The following is a 20,538-nucleotide window of genomic DNA, read 5'->3' as shown; positions in this document are numbered from 1 at the left end:
ATAAAATCTGGGGCTCTGTGCTTTCTTTCCTTCTGAACAAGTGTTAGTGTTTTCTGCACAAAAGCGATTCTGCGAAGCAATGTGAACACTTCTGCTTCCCAGGCACAGAGAAGTTGCTAGCAGGGAATTCTCTGCCTGCCTTTCCCCAGTGCTCTGCAAGCTCTCCAGGACAACATAAAATCTGGGGCTCTGTGCTTTCTTTCCTTCTGAACAAGTGTTACTGTTTTCTGCACAAAAGCGATTCTGCGAAGCAATGTGAACAGGCACAGAGAAGGTGCTATCAGGGAATTCTCTGCCTGCCTTTCCCCAGTGCTCTGCAAGCTCTCCAGGACAACATAAAATCTGGGGCTCTGTGCTTTCTTTCCTTCTGAACAACTGTTACTGTTTTCTGCACAAAAGCGATTCTTGCGAAGCAATGTGAACACTTCTGCTTCCCAGGCACAGAGAAGGTGCTATCAGGGAATTCTCTGCCTGCCTTTCCCCAGTGCTCTGCAAGCTCTCCAAGGCAACATAGAATCTGGTGCTCTGTGCTTTCTTTCGTTCTGAACAAGTGTTAGTGTTTTCTGCACAAAAGCGATTCTGCGAAGCAATGTGAACACTTCTGCTTCCCAGGCACAGAGAAGGTGCTAGCAGGGAATTCTCTGCCTGCCTTTCCCCAGTGCTCTGCAAGCTCTCCAGGACAACAGCAAATCTGGGGCTCTGTGCTTTCTTTCGTTCTGAACAAGTGTTACTGTTTTCTGCACAAAAGCGATTCTGCGAAGCAATGTGAACACTTCTGCTTCCCAGGCACAGAGAAGGTGCTAGCAGGGAATTCTCTGCCTGCCTTTCCCCAGTGCTCTGCAAGCTCTCCAGGACAACATAGAATCTGGGCCTCTGTGCTTTCTTTCGTTCTGAACAAGTGTTAGTGTTTTCTGCACAAAAGTGATTCTGCGAAGCAATGTGAACACTTCTGCTTCCCAGGCACAGAGAAGGTGCTAGCAGGGAATTCTCTGCCTGCCTTTCCGCAGTGCTCTGCAAGCTCTCCAGGACAACATAGAATCTGGGGCTCTGTGCTTTCTTTCGTTCTGAACAAGTGTTAGTGTTTTCTGCACAAAAGCGATTCTGCGAAGCAATGTGAACACCTCTGCTTCCCAGGCACAGAGAAGGTGCTAGCAGGGTATTCTCTGCCTGCCTTTCCGCAGTGCTCTGCAAGCTCTCCAGGACAACATAGAATCTGGGGCTCTGTGCTTTCTTTCGTTCTGAACAAGTGTTAGTGTTTTCTGCACAAAAGCGATTCTGCGAAGCAATGTGAACACTTCTGCTTCCCAGGCACAGAGAAGGTGCTAGCAGGGAATTCTCTGCCTGCCTTTCCCCAGTGCTCTGCAAGCTCTCCAGGACAACATAAAATCTGGGGCTCTGTGCTTTCTTTCGTTCTGAACAAGTGTTACTGTTTTCTGCACAAAAGCGATTCTGCGAAGCAATGTGAACACTTCTGCTTCCCAGGCACAGAGAAGGTGCTATCAGGGAATTCTCTGCCTGCCTTTCCCCAGTGCTCTGCAAGCTCTCCAGGACAACATAAAATCTGGGGCTCTGTGCTTTCTTTCCTTCTGAACAAGTGTTACTGTTTTCTGCACAAAAGCGATTCCGCGAAGCAATGTGAACACTTCTGCTTCCCAGGCACAGAGAAGGTGCTAGCAAGGAATTCTCTGCCTGCCTTTCCCCAGTGCTCTGCAAGCTCTCCAGGACAACATAAAATCTGGGGCTCTGTGCTTTCTTTCGTTCTGAACAAGTGTTACTGTTATCTGCACAAAAGCTATTGTGCGAAGCAATGTGAACAGGCACAGAGAAGGTGCTAGCAGGGAATTCTCTGCCTGCCTTTCCCCAGTGCTCTGCAAGCTCTCCAGGACAACATAAAATCTGGGGCTCTGTGCTTTCTTTCGTTCTGAACAAGTGTTAGTGTTTTCTGCACAAAAGCGATTCTGCGAAGCAATGTGAACACTTCTGCTTCCCAGGCACAGATAAGGTGCTAGCCGGGAATTCTCTGCCTGCCTTTCCCCAGTGCTCTGCAAGCTCTCCAGGACAACATAAAATCTGGGGCTCTGTGCTTTCTTTCGTTCTGAAGAAGTGTTAGTGTTTTCTGCACAAAAGCGATTCTTGCGAAGCAATGTGAACACTTCTGCTTCCCAGGCACAGAGAAGGTGCTAGCAAGGAATTCTCTGCCTGCCTTTCCCCAGTGCTCTGCAAGCTCTCCAGGACAACATAAAATCTGGGGCTCTGTGCTTTCTTTCCTTCTGAACAAGTGTTACTGTTTTCTGCACAAAAGCGATTCTGCGAAGCAATGTGAACACTTCTGCTTCCCAGGCACAGAGAAGTTGCTAGCAGGGAATTCTCTGCCTGCCTTTCCCCAGTGCTCTGCAAGCTCTCCAGGACAACATAAAATCTGGGGCTCTGTGCTTTCTTTCCTTCTGAACAAGTGTTACTGTTTTCTGCACAAAAGCGATTCTGCGAAGCAATGTGAACAGGCACAGAGAAGGTGCTATCAGGGAATTCTCTGCCTGCCTTTCCCCAGTGCTCTGCAAGCTCTCCAGGACAACATAAAATCTGGGGCTCTGTGCTTTCTTTCCTTCTGAACAACTGTTACTGTTTTCTGCACAAAAGCGATTCTTGCGAAGCAATGTGAACACTTCTGCTTCCCAGGCACAGAGAAGGTGCTATCAGGGAATTCTCTGCCTGCCTTTCCCCAGTGCTCTGCAAGCTCTCCAAGGCAACATAGAATCTGGTGCTCTGTGCTTTCTTTCGTTCTGAACAAGTGTTAGTGTTTTCTGCACAAAAGCGATTCTGCGAAGCAATGTGAACACTTCTGCTTCCCAGGCACAGAGAAGGTGCTAGCAGGGAATTCTCTGCCTGCCTTTCCCCAGTGCTCTGCAAGCTCTCCAGGACAACAGCAAATCTGGGGCTCTGTGCTTTCTTTCGTTCTGAACAAGTGTTACTGTTTTCTGCACAAAAGCGATTCTGCGAAGCAATGTGAACACTTCTGCTTCCCAGGCACAGAGAAGGTGCTAGCAGGGAATTCTCTGCCTGCCTTTCCCCAGTGCTCTGCAAGCTCTCCAGGACAACATAGAATCTGGGCCTCTGTGCTTTCTTTCGTTCTGAACAAGTGTTAGTGTTTTCTGCACAAAAGTGATTCTGCGAAGCAATGTGAACACTTCTGCTTCCCAGGCACAGAGAAGGTGCTAGCAGGGAATTCTCTGCCTGCCTTTCCCCAGTGCTCTGCAAGCTCTCCAGGACAACATAAAATCTGGGGCTCTGTGCTTTCTTTCCTTCTGAACAAGTGTTACTGTTTTCTGCACAAAAGCGATTCCGCGAAGCAATGTGAACATTTCTGCTTCCCAGGCATAGAGAAGGTGCTATCAGGGAATTCTCTGCCTGCCTTTCCCCAGTGCTCTGCAAGCTCTCCAGGACAACATAGAATCTGGGGCTCTGTGCTTTCTTTCGTTCTGAACAAGTGTTAGTGTTTTCTGCACAAAAGCGATTCTGCGAAGCAATGTGAACACTTCTGCTTCCCAGGCACAGAGAAGGTGCTAGCAGGGAATTCTCTGCCTGCCTTTCCCCAGTGCTCTGCAAGCTCTCCAGGACAACAGCAAATCTGGGGCTCTGTGCTTTCTTTTGTTCTGAACAACTGTTACTGTTTTCTGCACAAAAGCGATTCTGCGAAGCAATGTGAACACTTCTGCTTCCCAGGCACAGAGAAGGTGCTAGCAGGGAATTCTCTGCCTGCCTTTCCCCAGTGCTCTGCAAGCTCTCCAGGACAACATAGAATCTGGGGCTCTGTGCTTTCTTTCGTTCTGAACAAGTGTTAGTGTTTTCTGCACAAAAGCGATTCTGCGAAGCAATGTGAACAGGCACAGAGAAGGTGCTATCAGGGAATTCTCTGCCTGCCTTTCCCCAGTGCTCTGCAAGCTCTCCAGGACAACATAAAATCTGGGGCTCTGTGCTTTCTTTCCTTCTGAACAACTGTTACTGTTTTCTGCACAAAAGCGATTCTGCGAAGCAATGTGAACACTTCTGCTTCCCAGGCACAGAGAAGGTGCTAGCAGGGTATTCTCTGCCTGCCTTTCCGCAGTGCTCTGCAAGCTCTCCAGGACAACATAGAATCTGGGGCTCTGTGCTTTCTTTTGTTCTGAACAAGTGTTACTGTTTTCTGCACAAAAGCGATTCTGCGAAGCAATGTGAACACTTCTGCTTCCCAGGCACAGAGAAGGTGCTAGCAGGGAATTCTCTGCCTGCCTTTCCCCAGTGCTCTGCAAGCTCTCCAGGACAACAGCAAATCTGGGGCTCTGTGCTTTCTTTTGTTCTGAACAACTGTTACTGTTTTCTGCACAAAAGCGATTCTGCGAAGCAATGTGAACACTTCTGCTTCCCAGGCACAGAGAAGGTGCTAGCAGGGAATTCTCTGCCTGCCTTTCCCCAGTGCTCTGCAAGCTCTCCAGGACAACATAGAATCTGGGCCTCTGTGCTTTCTTTCGTTCTGAACAAGTGTTAGTGTTTTCTGCACAAAAGCGATTCTGCGAAGCAATGTGAACAGGCACAGAGAAGGTGCTAGCAGGGAATTCTCTGCCTGCCTTTCCCCAGTGCTCTGCAAGCTCTCCAGCACAACAGCAAATCTGGGGCTCTGTGCTTTCTTTCGTTCTGAACAAGTGTTAGTGTTTTCTGCACAAAAGCGATTCTGCGAAGCAATGTGAACAGGCACAGAGAAGGTGCTAGCAGGGAATTCTCTGCTTGCCTTTCCCCAGTGCTCTGCAAGCTCTCCAGGACAACATAAAATCTGGGGCTCTGTGCTTTCTTTCGTTCTGAACAAGTGTTACTGTTTTCTGCACAAAAGCGATTCTGCGAAGCAATGTGAAGAGGCACAGAGAAGGTGCTAGCAGGGAATTCTCTGCCTGCCTTTCCCCAGTACTCTGCAAGCTCTCCAGGACAACAGCAAATCTGGGGCTCTGTGCTTTCTTTCCTTCTGAACAAGTGTTACTGATTTCTGCACAAAAGCGATTCTGCGAAGCAATGTGAACACTTCTGCTTCCCAGGCACAGAGAAGGTGCTAGCAGGGAATTCTCTGCCTGCCTTTCCCCAGTGCTCTGCAAGCTCTCCAGGACAACATAGAATCTGGGGCTCTGTGCTTTCTTTCGTTCTGAACAAGTGTTAGTGTTTTCTGCACAAAAGCGATTCTGCGAAGCAATGTGAACACTTCTGCTTCCCAGGCACAGAGAAGGTGCTAGCAGGGAATTCTCTGCCTGCCTTTCCCCAGTGCTCTGCAAGCTCTCCAGGACAACAGCAAATCTGGGGCTCTGTGCTTTCTTTTGTTCTGAACAACTGTTACTGTTTTCTGCACAAAAGCGATTCTGCGAAGCAATGTGAACACTTCTGCTTCCCAGGCACAGAGAAGGTGCTAGCAGGGAATTCTCTGCCTGCCTTTCCCCAGTGCTCTGCAAGCTCTCCAGGACAACATAGAATCTGGGGCTCTGTGCTTTCTTTCGTTCTGAACAAGTGTTAGTGTTTTCTGCACAAAAGCGATTCTGCGAAGCAATGTGAACAGGCACAGAGAAGGTGCTAGCAGGGAATTCTCTGCCTGCCTTTCCCCAGTGCTCTGCAAGCTCTCCAGCACAACAGCAAATCTGGGGCTCTGTGCTTTCTTTCGTTCTGAACAAGTGTTAGTGTTTTCTGCACAAAAGCGATTCTGCGAAGCAATGTGAACAGGCACAGAGAAGGTGCTAGCAGGGAATTCTCTGCTTGCCTTTCCCCAGTGCTCTGCAAGCTCTCCAGGACAACATAAAATCTGGGGCTCTGTGCTTTCTTTCGTTCTGAACAAGTGTTACTGTTTTCTGCACAAAAGCGATTCTGCGAAGCAATGTGAAGAGGCACAGAGAAGGTGCTAGCAGGGAATTCTCTGCCTGCCTTTCCCCAGTACTCTGCAAGCTCTCCAGGACAACAGCAAATCTGGGGCTCTGTGCTTTCTTTCCTTCTGAACAAGTGTTACTGATTTCTGCACAAAAGCGATTCTGCGAAGCAATGTGAACACTTCTGCTTCCCAGGCACAGAGAAGGTGCTAGCAGGGAATTCTCTGCCTGCCTTTCCCCAGTGCTCTGCAAGCTCTCCAGGACAACATAGAATCTGGGGCTCTGTGCTTTCTTTCGTTCTGAACAAGTGTTAGTGTTTTCTGCACAAAAGCGATTCTGCGAAGCAATGTGAACACTTCTGCTTCCCAGGCACAGAGAAGGTGCTAGCAGGGAATTCTCTGCCTGCCTTTCCCCAGTGCTCTGCAAGCTCTCCAGGACAACATAAAATCTGGGGCTCTGTGCTTTCTTTTGTTCTGAACAACTGTTACTGTTTTCTGCACAAAAGCGATTCTGCGAAGCAATGTGAACACTTCTGCTTCCCAGGCACAGAGAAGGTGCTAGCAGGGAATTCTCTGCCTGCCTTTCCCCAGTGCTCTGCAAGCTCTCCAGGACAACACAGAATCTGGGCCTCTGTGCTTTCTTTCGTTCTGAACAAGTGTTACTGTTTTCTGCACAAAAGCGATTCTGCGAAGCAATGTGAACAGGCACAGAGAAGGTGCTAGCAGGGAATTCTCTGCCTGCCTTTCCCCAGTGCTCTGCAAGCTCTCCAGGACAACAGCAAATCTGGGGCTCTGTGCTTTCTTTCGTTCTGAACAAGTGTTAGTGTTTTCTGCACAAAAGCGATTCTGCGAAGCAATGTGAACAGGCACAGAGAAGGTGCTAGCAGGGAATTCTCTGCTTGCCTTTCCCCAGTGCTCTGCAAGCTCTCCAAGACAACATAAAATCTGGGGCTCTGTGCTTTCTTTCCTTCTGAACAAGTGTTAGTGTTTTCTGCACAAAAGCGATTCTTGCGAAGCAATGTGAACACTTCTGCTTCCCAGGCACAGAGAAGGTGCTATCAGGGAATTCTCTGCCTGCCTTTCCCCAGTGCTCTGCAAGCTCTCCAGGACAACATAGAATCTGGGGCTCTGTGCTTTCTTTCGTTCTGAACAAGTGTTAATGTTTTCTGCACAAAAGCGATTCTGCGAAGCAATGTGAACAGGCACAGAGAAGGTGCTAGCAGGGAATTCTCTGCCTGCCTTTCCCCAGTGCTCTGCAAGCTCTCCAGGACAACATAAAATCTGGGGCTCTGTGCTTTCTTTCCTTCTGAACAACTGTTACTGTTTTCGGCACAAAAGCGATTCTTGCGAAGCAATGTGAACACTTCTGCTTCCCAGGCACAGAGAAGGTGCTAGCAGGGAATTCTCTGCCTGCCTTTCCCCAGTGCTCTGCAAGCTCTCCAGGACAACATAAAATCTGGGGCTCTGTGCTTTCTTTTGTTCTGAACAAGTGTTACTGTTTTCTGCACAAAAGCGATTCCGCGAAGCAATGTGAACACTTCTGCTTCCCAGGCACAGAGAAGGTGCTAGCAGGGAATTCTCTGCCTGCCTTTCCCCAGTGCTCTGCAAGCTCTCCAGGACAACATAAAATCTGGGGCTCTGTGCTTTCTTTCCTTCTGAACAACTGTTACTGTTTTCTGCACAAAAGCGATTCTGCGAAGCAATGTGAACACTTCTGCTTCCCAGGCACAGAGAAGGTGCTAGCAGGGTATTCTCTGCCTGCCTTTCCGCAGTGCTCTGCAAGCTCTCCAGGACAACATAGAATCTGGGGCTCTGTGCTTTCTTTTGTTCTGAACAAGTGTTACTGTTTTCTGCACAAAAGCGATTCTGCGAAGCAATGTGAACACTTCTGCTTCCCAGGCACAGAGAAGGTGCTAGCAGGGAATTCTCTGCCTGCCTTTCCCCAGTGCTCTGCAAGCTCTCCAGGACAACAGCAAATCTGGGGCTCTGTGCTTTCTTTTGTTCTGAACAACTGTTACTGTTTTCTGCACAAAAGCGATTCTGCGAAGCAATGTGAACACTTCTGCTTCCCAGGCACAGAGAAGGTGCTAGCAGGGAATTCTCTGCCTGCCTTTCCCCAGTGCTCTGCAAGCTCTCCAGGACAACATAGAATCTGGGCCTCTGTGCTTTCTTTCGTTCTGAACAAGTGTTAGTGTTTTCTGCACAAAAGCGATTCTGCGAAGCGATGTGAACAGGCACAGAGAAGGTGCTAGCAGGGAATTCTCTGCCTGCCTTTCCCCAGTGCTCTGCAAGCTCTCCAGCACAACAGCAAATCTGGGGCTCTGTGCTTTCTTTCGTTCTGAACAAGTGTTAGTGTTTTCTGCACAAAAGCGATTCTGCGAAGCAATGTGAACAGGCACAGAGAAGGTGCTAGAAGGGAATTCTCTGCTTGCCTTTCCCCAGTGCTCTGCAAGCTCTCCAGGACAACATAAAATCTGGGGCTCTGTGCTTTCTTTCGTTCTGAACAAGTGTTACTGTTTTCTGCACAAAAGCGATTCTGCGAAGCAATGTGAAGAGGCACAGAGAAGGTGCTAGCAGGGAATTCTCTGCCTGCCTTTCCCCAGTACTCTGCAAGCTCTCCAGGACAACAGCAAATCTGGGGCTCTGTGCTTTCTTTCCTTCTGAACAAGTGTTACTGATTTCTGCACAAAAGCGATTCTGCGAAGCAATGTGAACACTTCTGCTTCCCAGGCACAGAGAAGGTGCTAGCAGGGAATTCTCTGCCTGCCTTTCCCCAGTGCTCTGCAAGCTCTCCAGGACAACATAGAATCTGGGGCTCTGTGCTTTCTTTCGTTCTGAACAAGTGTTAGTGTTTTCTGCACAAAAGCGATTCTGCGAAGCAATGTGAACACTTCTGCTTCCCAGGCACAGAGAAGGTGCTAGCAGGGAATTCTCTGCCTGCCTTTCCCCAGTGCTCTGCAAGCTCTCCAGGACAACATAAAATCTGGGGCTCTGTGCTTTCTTTCGTTCTGAACAAGTGTTACTGTTTTCTGCACAAAAGCGATTCTGCGAAGCAATGTGAAGAGGCACAGAGAAGGTGCTAGCAGGGAATTCTCTGCCTGCCTTTCCCCAGTACTCTGCAAGCTCTCCAGGACAACAGCAAATCTGGGGCTCTGTGCTTTCTTTCCTTCTGAACAAGTGTTACTGATTTCTGCACAAAAGCGATTCTGCGAAGCAATGTGAACACTTCTGCTTCCCAGGCACAGAGAAGGTGCTAGCAGGGAATTCTCTGCCTGCCTTTCCCCAGTGCTCTGCAAGCTCTCCAGGACAACATAGAATCTGGGGCTCTGTGCTTTCTTTCGTTCTGAACAAGTGTTAGTGTTTTCTGCACAAAAGCGATTCTGCGAAGCAATGTGAACACTTCTGCTTCCCAGGCACAGAGAAGGTGCTAGCAGGGAATTCTCTGCCTGCCTTTCCCCAGTGCTCTGCAAGCTCTCCAGGACAACAGCAAATCTGGGGCTCTGTGCTTTCTTTTGTTCTGAACAACTGTTACTGTTTTCTGCACAAAAGCGATTCTGCGAAGCAATGTGAACACTTCTGCTTCCCAGGCACAGAGAAGGTGCTAGCAGGGAATTCTCTGCCTGCCTTTCCCCAGTGCTCTGCAAGCTCTCCAGGACAACATAGAATCTGGGGCTCTGTGCTTTCTTTCGTTCTGAACAAGTGTTAGTGTTTTCTGCACAAAAGCGATTCTGCGAAGCAATGTGAACAGGCACAGAGAAGGTGCTAGCAGGGAATTCTCTGCCTGCCTTTCCCCAGTGCTCTGCAAGCTCTCCAGCACAACAGCAAATCTGGGGCTCTGTGCTTTCTTTCGTTCTGAACAAGTGTTAGTGTTTTCTGCACAAAAGCGATTCTGCGAAGCAATGTGAACAGGCACAGAGAAGGTGCTAGCAGGGAATTCTCTGCTTGCCTTTCCCCAGTGCTCTGCAAGCTCTCCAGGACAACATAAAATCTGGGGCTCTGTGCTTTCTTTCGTTCTGAACAAGTGTTACTGTTTTCTGCACAAAAGCGATTCTGCGAAGCAATGTGAAGAGGCACAGAGAAGGTGCTAGCAGGGAATTCTCTGCCTGCCTTTCCCCAGTACTCTGCAAGCTCTCCAGGACAACAGCAAATCTGGGGCTCTGTGCTTTCTTTCCTTCTGAACAAGTGTTACTGATTTCTGCACAAAAGCGATTCTGCGAAGCAATGTGAACACTTCTGCTTCCCAGGCACAGAGAAGGTGCTAGCAGGGAATTCTCTGCCTGCCTTTCCCCAGTGCTCTGCAAGCTCTCCAGGACAACATAGAATCTGGGGCTCTGTGCTTTCTTTCGTTCTGAACAAGTGTTAGTGTTTTCTGCACAAAAGCGATTCTGCGAAGCAATGTGAACACTTCTGCTTCCCAGGCACAGAGAAGGTGCTAGCAGGGAATTCTCTGCCTGCCTTTCCCCAGTGCTCTGCAAGCTCTCCAGGACAACATAAAATCTGGGGCTCTGTGCTTTCTTTTGTTCTGAACAACTGTTACTGTTTTCTGCACAAAAGCGATTCTGCGAAGCAATGTGAACACTTCTGCTTCCCAGGCACAGAGAAGGTGCTAGCAGGGAATTCTCTGCCTGCCTTTCCCCAGTGCTCTGCAAGCTCTCCAGGACAACACAGAATCTGGGCCTCTGTGCTTTCTTTCGTTCTGAACAAGTGTTACTGTTTTCTGCACAAAAGCGATTCTGCGAAGCAATGTGAACAGGCACAGAGAAGGTGCTAGCAGGGAATTCTCTGCCTGCCTTTCCCCAGTGCTCTGCAAGCTCTCCAGGACAACAGCAAATCTGGGGCTCTGTGCTTTCTTTCGTTCTGAACAAGTGTTAGTGTTTTCTGCACAAAAGCGATTCTGCGAAGCAATGTGAACAGGCACAGAGAAGGTGCTAGCAGGGAATTCTCTGCTTGCCTTTCCCCAGTGCTCTGCAAGCTCTCCAAGACAACATAAAATCTGGGGCTCTGTGCTTTCTTTCCTTCTGAACAAGTGTTAGTGTTTTCTGCACAAAAGCGATTCTTGCGAAGCAATGTGAACACTTCTGCTTCCCAGGCACAGAGAAGGTGCTATCAGGGAATTCTCTGCCTGCCTTTCCCCAGTGCTCTGCAAGCTCTCCAGGACAACATAGAATCTGGGGCTCTGTGCTTTCTTTCGTTCTGAACAAGTGTTAATGTTTTCTGCACAAAAGCGATTCTGCGAAGCAATGTGAACAGGCACAGAGAAGGTGCTAGCAGGGAATTCTCTGCCTGCCTTTCCCCAGTGCTCTGCAAGCTCTCCAGGACAACATAAAATCTGGGGCTCTGTGCTTTCTTTCCTTCTGAACAACTGTTACTGTTTTCTGCACAAAAGCGATTCTTGCGAAGCAATGTGAACACTTCTGCTTCCCAGGCACAGAGAAGGTGCTAGCAGGGAATTCTCTGCCTGCCTTTCCCCAGTGCTCTGCAAGCTCTCCAGGACAACATAAAATCTGGGGCTCTGTGCTTTCTTTTGTTCTGAACAAGTGTTACTGTTTTCTGCACAAAAGCGATTCCGCGAAGCAATGTGAACACTTCTGCTTCCCAGGCACAGAGAAGTTGCTAGCAGGGAATTCTCTGCCTGCCTTTCCCCAGTGCTCTGCAAGCTCTCCAGGACAACATAAAATCTGGGGCTCTGTGCTTTCTTTCCTTCTGAACAACTGTTACTGTTTTCTGCACAAAAGCGATTCTGCGAAGCAATGTGAACACTTCTGCTTCCCAGGCACAGAGAAGGTGCTAGCAGGGTATTCTCTGCCTGCCTTTCCGCAGTGCTCTGCAAGCTCTCCAGGACAACATAGAATCTGGGGATCTGTGCTTTCTTTTGTTCTGAACAAGTGTTACTGTTTTCTGCACAAAAGCGATTCTGCGAAGCAATGTGAACACTTCTGCTTCCCAGGCACAGAGAAGGTGCTAGCAGGGAATTCTCTGCCTGCCTTTCCCCAGTGCTCTGCAAGCTCTCCAGGACAACAGCAAATCTGGGGCTCTGTGCTTTCTTTTGTTCTGAACAACTGTTACTGTTTTCTGCACAAAAGCGATTCTGCGAAGCAATGTGAACACTTCTGCTTCCCAGGCACAGAGAAGGTGCTAGCAGGGAATTCTCTGCCTGCCTTTCCCCAGTGCTCTGCAAGCTCTCCAGGACAACATAGAATCTGGGCCTCTGTGCTTTCTTTCGTTCTGAACAAGTGTTAGTGTTTTCTGCACAAAAGCGATTCTGCGAAGCAATGTGAACAGGCACAGAGAAGGTGCTAGCAGGGAATTCTCTGCCTGCCTTTCCCCAGTGCTCTGCAAGCTCTCCAGCACAACAGCAAATCTGGGGCTCTGTGCTTTCTTTCGTTCTGAACAAGTGTTAGTGTTTTCTGCACAAAAGCGATTCTGCGAAGCAATGTGAACAGGCACAGAGAAGGTGCTAGCAGGGAATTCTCTGCTTGCCTTTCCCCAGTGCTCTGCAAGCTCTCCAGGACAACATAAAATCTGGGGCTCTGTGCTTTCTTTCGTTCTGAACAAGTGTTACTGTTTTCTGCACAAAAGCGATTCTGCGAAGCAATGTGAAGAGGCACAGAGAAGGTGCTAGCAGGGAATTCTCTGCCTGCCTTTCCCCAGTACTCTGCAAGCTCTCCAGGACAACAGCAAATCTGGGGCTCTGTGCTTTCTTTCCTTCTGAACAAGTGTTACTGATTTCTGCACAAAAGCGATTCTGCGAAGCAATGTGAACACTTCTGCTTCCCAGGCACAGAGAAGGTGCTAGCAGGGAATTCTCTGCCTGCCTTTCCCCAGTGCTCTGCAAGCTCTCCAGGACAACATAGAATCTGGGGCTCTGTGCTTTCTTTCGTTCTGAACAAGTGTTAGTGTTTTCTGCACAAAAGCGATTCTGCGAAGCAATGTGAACACTTCTGCTTCCCAGGCACAGAGAAGGTGCTAGCAGGGAATTCTCTGCCTGCCTTTCCCCAGTGCTCTGCAAGCTCTCCAGGACAACAGCAAATCTGGGGCTCTGTGCTTTCTTTTGTTCTGAACAACTGTTACTGTTTTCTGCACAAAAGCGATTCTGCGAAGCAATGTGAACACTTCTGCTTCCCAGGCACAGAGAAGGTGCTAGCAGGGAATTCTCTGCCTGCCTTTCCCCAGTGCTCTGCAAGCTCTCCAGGACAACACAGAATCTGGGCCTCTGTGCTTTCTTTCGTTCTGAACAAGTGTTACTGTTTTCTGCACAAAAGCGATTCTGCGAAGCAATGTGAACAGGCACAGAGAAGGTGCTAGCAGGGAATTCTCTGCCTGCCTTTCCCCAGTGCTCTGCAAGCTCTCCAGGACAACAGCAAATCTGGGGCTCTGTGCTTTCTTTCGTTCTGAACAAGTGTTAGTGTTTTCTGCACAAAAGCGATTCTGCGAAGCAATGTGAACAGGCACAGAGAAGGTGCTAGCAGGGAATTCTCTGCTTGCCTTTCCCCAGTGCTCTGCAAGCTCTCCAAGACAACATAAAATCTGGGGCTCTGTGCTTTCTTTCCTTCTGAACAAGTGTTAGTGTTTTCTGCACAAAAGCGATTCTTGCGAAGCAATGTGAACACTTCTGCTTCCCAGGCACAGAGAAGGTGCTATCAGGGAATTCTCTGCCTGCCTTTCCCCAGTGCTCTGCAAGCTCTCCAGGACAACATAGAATCTGGGGCTCTGTGCTTTCTTTCGTTCTGAACAAGTGTTAATGTTTTCTGCACAAAAGCGATTCTGCGAAGCAATGTGAACAGGCACAGAGAAGGTGCTAGCAGGGAATTCTCTGCCTGCCTTTCCCCAGTGCTCTGCAAGCTCTCCAGGACAACATAAAATCTGGGGCTCTGTGCTTTCTTTCCTTCTGAACAACTGTTACTGTTTTCTGCACAAAAGCGATTCTTGCGAAGCAATGTGAACACTTCTGCTTCCCAGGCACAGAGAAGGTGCTAGCAGGGAATTCTCTGCCTGCCTTTCCCCAGTGCTCTGCAAGCTCTCCAGGACAACAGCAAATCTGGGGCTCTGTGCTTTCTTTCGTTCTGAACAAGTGTTAGTGTTTTCTGCACAAAAGCGATTCTGCGAAGCAATGTGAACAGGCACAGAGAAGGTGCTAGCAGGGAATTCTCTGCTTGCCTTTCCCCAGTGCTCTGCAAGCTCTCCAAGACAACATAAAATCTGGGGCTCTGTGCTTTCTTTCCTTCTGAACAAGTGTTAGTGTTTTCTGCACAAAAGCGATTCTTGCGAAGCAATGTGAACACTTCTGCTTCCCAGGCACAGAGAAGGTGCTATCAGGGAATTCTCTGCCTGCCTTTCCCCAGTGCTCTGCAAGCTCTCCAGGACAACATAGAATCTGGGGCTCTGTGCTTTCTTTCGTTCTGAACAAGTGTTAATGTTTTCTGCACAAAAGCGATTCTGCGAAGCAATGTGAACAGGCACAGAGAAGGTGCTAGCAGGGAATTCTCTGCCTGCCTTTCCCCAGTGCTCTGCAAGCTCTCCAGGACAACATAAAATCTGGGGCTCTGTGCTTTCTTTCCTTCTGAACAACTGTTACTGTTTTCTGCACAAAAGCGATTCTTGCGAAGCAATGTGAACACTTCTGCTTCCCAGGCACAGAGAAGGTGCTAGCAGGGAATTCTCTGCCTGCCTTTCCCCAGTGCTCTGCAAGCTCTCCAGGACAACATAAAATCTGGGGCTCTGTGCTTTCTTTCCTTCTGAACAAGTGTTACTGTTTTCTGCACAAAAGCGATTCCGCGAAGCAATGTGAACACTTCTGCTTCCCAGGCACAGAGAAGTTGCTAGCAGGGAATTCTCTGCCTGCCTTTCCCCAGTGCTCTGCAAGCTCTCCAGGACAACATAAAATCTGGGGCTCTGTGCTTTCTTTCCTTCTGAACAACTGTTACTGTTTTCTGCACAAAAGCGATTCTGCGAAGCAATGTGAACAGGCACAGAGAAGGTGCTATCAGGGAATTCTCTGCCTGCCTTTCCCCAGTGCTCTGCAAGCTCTCCAGGACAACATAAAATCTGGGGCTCTGTGCTTTCTTTCCTTCTGAACAACTGTTAATGTTTTCTGCACAAAAGCGATTCTGCGAAGCAATGTGAACACTTCTGCTTCCCAGGCACAGAGAAGGTGCTAGCAGGGAATTCTCTGCCTGCCTTTCCCCAGTGCTCTGCAAGCTCTCCAGGACAACAGCAAATCTGGGGCTCTGTGCTTTCTTTTGTTCTGAACAACTGTTACTGTTTTCTGCACAAAAGCGATTCTGCGAAGCAATGTGAACACTTCTGCTTCCCAGGCACAGAGAAGGTGCTAGCAGGGAATTCTCTGCCTGCCTTTCCCCAGTGCTCTGCAAGCTCTCCAGGACAACATAGAATCTGGGCCTCTGTGCTTTCTTTCGTTCTGAACAAGTGTTAGTGTTTTCTGCACAAAAGCGATTCTGCGAAGCAATGTGAACAGGCACAGAGAAGGTGCTAGCAGGGAATTCTCTGCCTGCCTTTCCCCAGTGCTCTGCAAGCTCTCCAGCACAACAGCAAATCTGGGGCTCTGTGCTTTCTTTCGTTCTGAACAAGTGTTAGTGTTTTCTGCACAAAAGCGATTCTGCGAAGCAATGTGAACAGGCACAGAGAAGGTGCTAGCAGGGAATTCTCTGCTTGCCTTTCCCCAGTGCTCTGCAAGCTCTCCAAGACAACATAAAATCTGGGGCTCTGTGCTTTCTTTCGTTCTGAACAAGTGTTACTGTTTTCTGCACAAAAGCGATTCTTGCGAAGCAATGTGAACACTTCTGCTTCCCAGGCACAGAGAAGGTGCTAGCAAGGAATTCTCTGCCTGCCTTTCCCCAGTGCTCTGCAAGCTCTCCAGGACAACATAAAATCTGGGGCACTGTGCTTTCTTTCCTTCTGAACAAGTGTTACTGTTTTCTGCACAAAAGCGATTCTGCAAAGCAATGTGAACACTTCTGCTTCCCAGGCACAGAGAAGTTGCTAGCAGGGAATTCTCTGCCTGCCTTTCCCCAGTGCTCTGCAAGCTCTCCAGGACAACATAAAATCTGGGGCTCTGTGCTTTCTTTCCTTCTGAACAAGTGTTACTGTTTTCTGCACAAAAGCGATTCTGCGAAGCAATGTGAACAGGCACAGAGAAGGTGCTAGCAGGGAATTCTCTGCCTGCCTTTCCCCAGTGCTCTGCAAGATCTCCAGGACAACATAAAATCTGGGGCTCTGTGCTTTCTTTCCTTCTGAACAAGTGTTACTGTTTTCTGCACAAAAGCGATTCTTGCGAAGCAATGTGAACACTTCTGCTTCCCAGGCACAGAGAAGGTGCTAGCAGGGAATTCTCTGCCTGCCTTTCCCCAGTGCTCTGCAAGCTCTCCAGGACAACATAGAATCTGGGGCTCTGTGCTTTCTTTCGTTCTGAACAAGTGTTAGTGTTTTCTGCACAAAAGCGATTCTTGCGAAGCAATGTGAACACTTCTGCTTCCCAGGCACAGAGAAGGTGCTATCAGGGAATTCTCTGCCTGCCTTTCCCCAGTGCTCTGCAAGCTCTCCAAGGCAACATAGAATCTGGTGCTCTGTGCTTTCTTTCGTTCTGAACAAGTGTTAGTGTTTTCTGCACAAAAGCGATTCTGCGAAGCAATGTGAACACTTCTGCTTCCCAGGCACAGAGAAGGTGCTAGCAGGGAATTCTCTGCCTGCCTTTCCCCAGTGCTCTGCAAGCTCTCCAGGACAACAGCAAATCTGGGGCTCTGTGCTTTCTTTTGTTCTGAACAAGTGTTACTGTTTTCTGCACAAAAGCGATTCTGCGAAGCAATGTGAACACTTCTGCTTCCCAGGCACAGAGAAGGTGCTAGCAGGGAATTCTCTGCCTGCCTTTCCCCAGTGCTCTGCAAGCTCTCCAGGACAACATAGAATCTGGGGCTCTGTGCTTTCTTTCCTTCTGAACAAGTGTTACTGTTTTCTGCACAAAAGCGATTCTGCGAAGCAATGTGAACAGGCACAGAGAAGGTGCTAGCAGGGAATTCTCTGCCTGCCTTTCCCCAGTGCTCTGCAAGCTCTCCAGGACAACATAAAATCTGGGGCTCTGTGCTTTCTTTCCTTCTGAACAACTGTTACTGTTTTCTGCACAAAAGCGATTCTTGCGAAGCAATGTGAACACTTCTGCTTCCCAGGCACAGAGAAGGTGCTAGCAAGGAATTCTCTGCCTGCCTTTCCCCAGTGCTCTGCAAGCTCTCGAGGACAACATAAAATCTGGGGCTCTGTGCTTTCTTTCCTTCTGAACAAGTGTTACTGTTTTCTACACAAAAGCGATTCTGCGAAGCAATGTGAACAGGCACAGAGAAGGTGCTAGCAGGGAATTCTCTGCCTGCCTTTCCCCAGTGCTCTGCAAGCTCTCCAGGACAACATAAAATCTGGGGCTCTGTGCTTTCTTTCCTTCTGAACAAGTGTTACTGTTTTCTGCACAAAAGCGATTCCGCGAAGCAATGTGAACACTTCTGCTTCCCAGGCACAGAGAAGGTGCTAGCAAGGAATTCTCTGCCTGCCTTTCCCCAGTGCTCTGCAAGCTCTCCAGGACAACATAAAATCTGGGGCTCTGTGCTTTCTTTCCTTCTGAACAAGTGTTACTGTTTTCTGCACAAGAGCGATTGTTGCGAAGCAATGTGAACACTTCTGCTTCCCAGGCACAGAGAAGGTGCTAGCAGGGAATTCTCTGCCTGCCTTTCCCCAGTGCTCTGCAAGCTCTCCAGGACAACAGCAAATCTGGGGCTCTGTGCTTTCTTTCGTTCTGAACAAGTGTTACTGTTATCTGCACAAAAGCGATTGTGCGAAGCAATGTGAACAGGCACAGAGAAGGTGCTAGCAGGGAATTCTCTGCCTGCCTTTCCCCAGTGCTCTGCAAGCTCTCCAGGACAACATAAAATCTGGGGCTCTGTGCTTTCTTTCCTTCTGAACAAGTGTTAGTGTTTTCTGCACAAAAGCGATTCTTGCGAAGCAATGTGAACACTTCTGCTTCCCAGGCACAGAGAAGGTGCTATCAGGGAATTCTCTGCCTGCCTTTCCCCAGTGCTCTGCAAGCTCTCCAGGACAACATAAAATCTGGGGCTCTGTGCTTTCTTTCATTCTGAACAAGTGTTAGTGTTTTCTGCACAAAAGCGATTCTGCGAAGCAATGTGAACACTTCTGCTTCCCAGGCATAGAGAAGGTGCTAGCAGGGAATTCTCTGCCTGCCTTTCCCCAGTGCTCTGCAAGCTCTCCAGGACAACATAAAATCTGGGGCTCTGTGCTTTCTTTCCTTCTGAACAAGTGTTACTGTTTTCTGCACAAAAGCGATTCTGCGAAGCAATGTGAACATTTCTGCTTCCCAGGCATAGAGAAGGTGCTAGCAGGGAATTCTCTGCCTGCCTTTCCCCAGTGCTCTGCAAGCTCTCCTGGACAACATAGAATCTGGGGCTCTGTGCTTTCTTTCGTTCTGAACAAGTGTTAGTGTTTTCTGCACTAAAGCGATTCTGCGAAGCAATGTGAACAGGCACAGAGAAGGTGCTAGCAGGGAATTCTCTGCCTGCCTTTCCCCAGTGCTCTGCAAGCTCTCCAGGACAACATAGAATCTGGGGCTCTGTGCTTTCTTTCGTTCTGAACAAGTGTTACTGTTTTCTGCACAAAAGCGATTCTGCGAAGCAATGTGAACACTTCTGCTTCCCAGGCACAGATAAGGTGCTAGCCGGGAATTCTCTGCCTGCCATTCCCCAGTGCTCTGCAAGCTCTCCAGGACCACATAGAATCTGGGGCTCTGTGCTTTCTTTCGTTCTGAACAAGTGTTACTGTTTTCTGCACAAAAGCGATTCTGCGAAGCAATGTGAACACTTCTGCTTCCCAGGCACAGAGAAGGTGCTAGCAGGGAATTCTCTGCCTGCCTTTCCCCAGTGCTCTGCAAGCTCTCCAGGACAACATAAAATCTGGGGCTCTGTGCTTTCTTTCGTTCTGAACAAGTGTTAGTGTTTTCTGCACAAAAGCGATTCTGCGAAGCAATGTGAACACCTCTGCTTCCCAGGCACAGAGAAGGTGCTAGCAGGGTATTCTCTGCCTGCCTTTCCGCAGTGCTCTGCAAGCTCTCCAGGACAACATAGAATCTGGGGCTCTGTGCTTTCTTTCGTTCTGAACAAGTGTTAGTGTTTTCTGCACAAAAGCGATTCTGCGAAGCAATGTGAACACCTCTGCTTCCCAGGCACAGAGAAGGTGCTAGCAGGGTATTCTCTGCCTGCCTTTCCGCAGTGCTCTGCAAGCTCTCCAGGACAACATAGAATCTGGGGCTCTGTGCTTTCTTTCGTTCTGAACAAGTGTTAGTGTTTTCTGCACAAAAGCGATTCTGCGAAGCAATGTGAACACTTCTGCTTCCCAGGCACAGAGAAGGTGCTAGCAGGGAATTCTCTGCCTGCCTTTCCCCAGTGCTCTGCAAGCTCTCCAGGACAACAGCAAATCTGGGGCTCTGTGCTTTCTTTTGTTCTGAAAAACTGTTACTGTTTTCTGCACAAAAGCGATTCTGCGAAGCAATGTGAACACTTCTGCTTCCCAGGCACAGAGAAGGTGCTAGCAGGGAATTCTCTGCCTGCCTTTCCCCAGTGCTCTGCAAGCTCTCCAGGACAACATAGAATCTGGGGCTCTGTGCTTTCTTTCGTTCTGAACAAGTGTTACTGTTTTCTGCACAAAAGCGATTCTGCGAAGCAATGTGAACAGGCACAGAGAAGGTGCTATCAGGGAATTCTCTGCCTGCCTTTCCCCAGTGCTCTGCAAGCTCTCCAGGACAACATAAAATCTGGGGCTCTGTGCTTTCTTTCCTTCTGAACAAGTGTTACTGTTTTCTGCACAAAAGCGATTCCGCGAAGCAATGTGAACACTTCTGCTTCCCAGGCACAGAGAAGGTGCTAGCAAGGAATTCTCTGCCTGCCTTTCCCCAGTGCTCTGCAAGCTCTCCAGGACAACATAAAATCTGGGGCTCTGTGCTTTCTTTCGTTCTGAACAAGTGTTACTGTTATCTGCACAAAAGCGATTGTGCGAAGCAATGTGAACAGGCACAGAGAAGGTGCTAGCAGGGAATTCTCTGCCTGCCTTTCCGCAGTGCTCTGCAAGCTCTCCAGGACAACATAGAATCTGGGCCTCTGTGCTTTCTTTCGTTCTGAACAAGTGTTAGTGTTTTCTGCACAAAAGCGATTCTGCGAAGCAATGTGAACAGGCACAGAGAAGGTGCTAGCAGGGAATTCTCTGCCTGCCTTTCCCCAGTGCTCTGCAAGCTCTCCAGCACAACAGCAAATCTGGGGCTCTGTGCTTTCTTTCGTTCTGAACAAGTGTTAGTGTTTTCTGCACAAAAGCGATTCTGCGAAGCAATGTGAACAGGCACAGAGAAGGTGCTAGCAGGGAATTCTCTGCTTGCCTTTCCCCAGTGCTCTGCAAGCTCTCCAAGACAACATAAAATCTGGGGCTCTGTGCTTTCTTTCCTTCTGAACAAGTGTTACTGTTTTCTGCACAAAAGCGATTCTTGCGAAGCAATGTGAACATTTCTGCTTCCCAGGCACAGAGAAGGTGCTAGCAAGGAATTCTCTGCCTGCCTTTCCCCAGTGCTCTGCAAGCTCTCCAGGACAACATAAAATCTGGGGCACTGTGCTTTC

This window comes from Strix aluco, chromosome 28 (genome assembly GCF_031877795.1).
Source record: "Strix aluco isolate bStrAlu1 chromosome 28, bStrAlu1.hap1, whole genome shotgun sequence".
Classification (NCBI taxonomy): domain Eukaryota; kingdom Metazoa; phylum Chordata; class Aves; order Strigiformes; family Strigidae; genus Strix; species Strix aluco.
The sequence above is the reverse complement of the archived record's forward strand: the minus strand, read 5'-3'. Positions refer to the sequence as shown.